Raw genomic sequence first — 5,079 nt, forward strand, 5'->3', positions numbered from 1 at the left:
TCCGCGTAATTTTACGCTATTACGCATTACGCAATTACGGTTACGACGTAGGAAATTTTTTACGGTACATCACTGTAATTACGCGTAAACTTACGAAGTTACGCGTAAGGATACCGTAAGTGTCCCATCTAACTTCGCATCTCCGCGTAGCTATCGTAGCCGTATGCGTAACATTATGCTCGCATGCGGATTTTCTTTACGCGTTACCCGTGATTGTACCGCGCATGTGTGTACTGGATTGCCAACGATGCGTATGGTGTAGTCGGCAAGCGTAAAGCCTTCCGTATTCACCTCTGCAAGCACTGCGCACGCGCATGCGTACTTTGCCTCCGTACGCGTACGTACACGCGTACGTCACAAGCGGAAGTTTTGATTGGCTGATGCGTAGAGACAGGAAGTTGGCCAGAGCAGGCACCGGCAAACGCGTGGAGAGGACGCATCACACGCATCAGCACTGCCATCGCACACAGCACTGTCTGCCATCAACATGCCTCCTAAGATTCCCCTCAGGATGAAAGTTATGCTAATTGAGGTAAGCAATCTATTAACAGAATGTATAGTTTTTGGCTACTGTTTCTGACTGCATTTCTCTAATCTTTATATGTCCCATGTAAAAGGATATCATAGGTGTTGTAGTAGAGAATTGTTTTTAGTTTATCTCTGTAACTTTGCATTTTGTAGCAGTACTGTTGTTAATAGTAGAGTGAGACATATTCACTACAGTGACCCGTTTTTTCTGGGTCCAACCTGGGACAAGTGAAGGTGGGGGGTGGGCTGTGGACGGCTGGGGAGGGGGTCGCAGCGCGCCGGAAAACGGGCCTGGGGGGGGGCGTGTGCGGCGCGCATAGTGCGCCCCGCCAAAAAATGGGCATGGTCATGACATTGTATGGGCGGAGCGTAACCATAACCCCAAAGCAGCAAATATAGACATTTTAGCAGAACACAAACGCAATTTAGGCCAAATTTTAGCAGAAAACAAACGCAATTTAGGCCACATTTTAGCAGAAAACAAACGCACTTTGGGCCACATTTCAGCAGAAAATGAACGCACTTTGTGCTGCATTTCAGCAGAAAATAAACGCAATTTGGGCCACATTTCAGTCGAAAATAAACGCTATTTGGCCCACATTTCTTCAAAAAATGAACGCAATTTGGGCCACATTTCAGCAGAAAGTAAACGCAATTTGGGCCGCTCACCCCCCTGTAGCCGCCGCTCACCCCCTCCTGGCCGCCGCGTCAGACCTCGATCAGGCGGCGCTAGGACCTAGCACACCGCACTGATATGCGGAAGTGACATCACTTCCGCATATAGAGCGGGTGCGTCCGGCGCCCGCACTTACTGGTCGGGTCGCCGCTGATCGAGGTCTGAAGTTGCTGCAAGGTGAGGGGGGAAGAGCGGCGGCTAGAGAGAGGGAGGGGGCACCTGTCGCTCACTGCCTAAAGGGGCTCCCTGTCACTCACTGCCTAAAGGGGTCCCTGTCACTCACTGCCTAACCTGGGGGTCCCCTGTCACTTCCTAACCTGGGGGTCTCCTGTCACTTCATAACCTGGTGGTCTCCTGTCACTACCTTACTGGGGGTCCCTGTCACTACTTTACTGGGGGGGTCCTTGTCACTTCCTAACCTGGGGGTTCCTGGCGCTATCTAAACTAGGGGACAGCATTTACTTCAACCAGCCAAGCACAGCCCAGCATCACCGCCAGCCAGGTCACAGCATCACCGCCAGCCAGCCTGGCCACAGCATCACGCAAGGCCTTTCAGCCCGCACGTCATCCCCAATCCAAGCAAAAACAGTATTGCCAGGCACAACAGCCAGTAGAGGAGAATTGAGAATCCAGGTGAGAGGTGTCTACCATATTAAGGGGGCATTCTGCCTATTTATGTGAAATCCTGTCTATTTATGTGCCTCATGACTGCTGAATTTGTCTTGTTGGGGGCCTCATGATTGCTGAATTCGTCTTGTTGAAGGCCTCATGATTTTTTGGGGGCCTCAAGATTGCTGAATGTCTTGTTGGGGGCCTCATGATTTGTTGGGGGCCTCATGATTGCTGAATTTGTCTTGTTGGGGGCATCATGATTGCTGAATTTGTCTTGTTGGGGGCCTCAAGATTGCTGAATGTGTCTTGTTGGGAGCCTGTTGATTTCTTGGGGGCCTCATGATGATTGCTAAATTTGTCTTGTTGGGGGCCTCTGGGAAAAGCTGAATCATTATCCTATGAGACAATAGCATTAAACCTACATTTTTGCTTTTTAAAACGGAAAATAAAACTGTGAGGTTCTAAAAAACGAATACATTTTTCAGGAGTAGGATGAAAGAAATTGTTTATCTTCACAGTTTATTTTCAACTTGGATTTTCAATAATGTTCATGTATGAGTTAAAACGTTTGTATGAAGTTTTAAATTGCTGTTGCCACTTTGCGATAGATAAATTGACTTTTGGGTTGCAGTTTGGGCACTCGGCCTCCAAAAGTTTCGCCACCACTGTCCTAATCTAATGTCCCACATTGCTAAGTAAACGAAAATTTGTCGCCACCCATGGCCACACCCACATTCTGGTCCATGGCCGCACCCATTTTTGGGGGCGGAGCGTACGTGCACCGCACAACATAACCCTCAGGTTTTTCGGCGCACACATCTTCTCTAAAATTTGCGGCGCACCACTTCTTCCCTGCCTTTTTGCACCCCCCCCCCCCTGGAAAATTTTGTGCGGACGCCCATGGCTATGAACTGGCACAAAGTCTATAGACGCCGCGGCCAGTTCATGGAATCCATTCAATTATATATTTGATGCTTGCTGTCACAGGATCTTCTCTGTCAGTCCAATCACACATGAAATGAAATGATGTAGTTATTATGGCTAGCAATGTCAGCAGTTATAGGTGGCACTAGTCATCGTTGATCCCTAGTATCTGCCCGAAGTCATAGTTGGTTGCTTTCCACAATTTTTGAAAACTGTCATTATGAATAATATTATAATCTTTTACATTATGCTGTAAGTAAGAAGATTCTTAATTAATGAAGGTATAATACAGTGGTCATTAATACTGTAATATTTCTTTTCCAGGAATTTACAAGAGGCCGGTATGACCTCACCACCCCGAGGGAGAAAAGGGACGTGGTGAGAAGGGTGCAGGGGATCCTGAGGGCCGAGTACCGGCGGGACCTCACCACCAAGCAGGTCCAAATGCTCTGGAGCGACCTAAAGAGGAGGGACCAGGACCTGCTCAGGCGGGTGGTTGCTCAAATTGGATGTAAGTCAGCAAACTATTAGTTTATGTATGTCTATTTTGGGTTTTATATGCTGTATGTATTTATCCTAAAAAATAATTCCATGGGCTGAATACTATAGAGTTGTGCAGTATGTACAGTTAAAGTATATATCCGTAAGGTATTCACAGTGCAGCACTTTTCCCACATTTTGTTTTGTTAGGGGCTTATTCCAAAATGGGTTAAAACATATTATTTTGTGCTCCTGTGTGGGCATAGTGATGATATTTGTGCAATATGTACTGATTATACTGCATTCATGCAAATAAAGTTATTAAAAAAAATGGGCCCCTAGGCTTAACATTGGTTTTTGATAACCACTGATGATCAATTAACTTTTTTTTTTTTTTAGAAAAATTTGATAGGTGCTGTCGTCCATCTGGACCCTATATCCTCTCCAGGCCCTAGGCAAGTGGCTAGGTTTGCCTTGTGGATGGTCCGGCTTTGTTGCACAGCAATTTTTTTTAAAGATCTCTCCAGAGCTATTCAATCGTATTGAAGCCTAAGCTCTTGCTGGGCCACTCAAGGACATACACAGAGTTGTCTCGGAGCCACACCATTGATATCTTGACTGTGTGCCCAGGGTCGTATTCCTACTACAAGATGAACCATTGCCCCAGTCTGCGTTCCAAGTGCTCTCTTTAAAGTGATCCTTAAGCCTGTAAAAAAAAGGAAAAAGATTTTGACTCAACTGTGGCTTCCCTGAGCCCCCTGCAGTCGATCGGTGCCCTCGCCGCCTCGCTCAGATCCTCCTGGACCCCACGGCGACCACTTCCGGTTTCGCTGTCAGGAACCGACAGGCATTGGGAACGCGAGTGATTCTTCGTGTTCCCAGCAAAAATATCGCCCCCTATGCTACTATTACGTCCCGGAGGCCGCAATAGCCGCAAAGGATCACTTTAAAGCCTATCCTAGTTTTATTTTACTGTATTGAAGAGTCATATTCTTTCATGTATAATAAATACATTAAAGGAATAAGAATATGATTTTTTGTTCTGTGTTTAGAGTAAGGTCCTTATCAAAGTTCACTTGAAAATAGAAATAAAAGTAATTGTAGTTCAAACAATAAAGTTATTACTTTGTATCCATTTTATCATATATTTTGATTAAATTGTATTATTCATTACTCCTTACTACAGCTGCAAGTGGTGCCCGCACTGCCCGGCCCCGGGGATCCTCTGCACCCAGGCCTCCTTCTTCGTCAAGGGCCTCCTCACCTGGCCCCAGCCATCATAGCCAGAGGGCTTATCTTAGTCGAGCCAGTACACCGCTTTATGGTAAAATTCTCTTACTGTATGATTAACATTGCATACTATGGAAAAGCAAGTAAATGCTATGTTATATGTATTACATTACAGGTTCTTAATTTTAGGGATGATCAATGAGATTGAAATATGTACAAGTTGATGGATTGCTGGGTTTACCTATTTTGCACATTTTTTTCTACAGTTCCTCTATCAACATATACGAGGCTGAGGGGCCAGGTGAGGAGGCTGACGAAGACGAAGAGGAGGCATGAGCGGGAAATCCGCATACTAAAGCAGCAGATGCTGGAGATGCGCCAGCATATGGCGAATGTGGAGGAGGAGGTCCGCCAATTGAAGGGGACAGGGGGTAGGGTGGACTGAGGGGTTTTTTTGTTGTTGTTTTTTTTGTTTTTTTTGGTTGAAGATTTTTACTGCTGGCAGGTGATGTAGCTGCTGCATGGTTTTTTGGCAGTTGGAAACAGCTGTAAACAGCTATTTTCCACAATGCAGCAAGGTTCACAGGCCTGGTGTTTCACAGCATCAGAACTTTGTTTCTCTTATACAA

The 5,079-nt window shown here is 45.9% G+C and overlaps 1 long non-coding RNA gene across 1 annotated transcript; it reads left to right on the forward strand.

Annotated features, from left to right (window-relative positions):
• Positions 1-3,086: 3,086 nt before the first annotated feature.
• LOC137522442 (uncharacterized) lies at positions 3,087-4,870 on the forward strand. Its single transcript, XR_011022297.1, has 3 exons — positions 3,087-3,251; positions 4,407-4,544; positions 4,717-4,870. It is a non-coding gene; the product is annotated as an uncharacterized lncRNA (long non-coding RNA).
• The last annotated feature ends 209 nt before the right edge of the window (positions 4,871-5,079 follow it).

This window comes from Hyperolius riggenbachi, chromosome 6 (genome assembly GCF_040937935.1).
Source record: "Hyperolius riggenbachi isolate aHypRig1 chromosome 6, aHypRig1.pri, whole genome shotgun sequence".
In the NCBI taxonomy this organism is placed as follows: Eukaryota; Metazoa; Chordata; class Amphibia; order Anura; family Hyperoliidae; genus Hyperolius; species Hyperolius riggenbachi.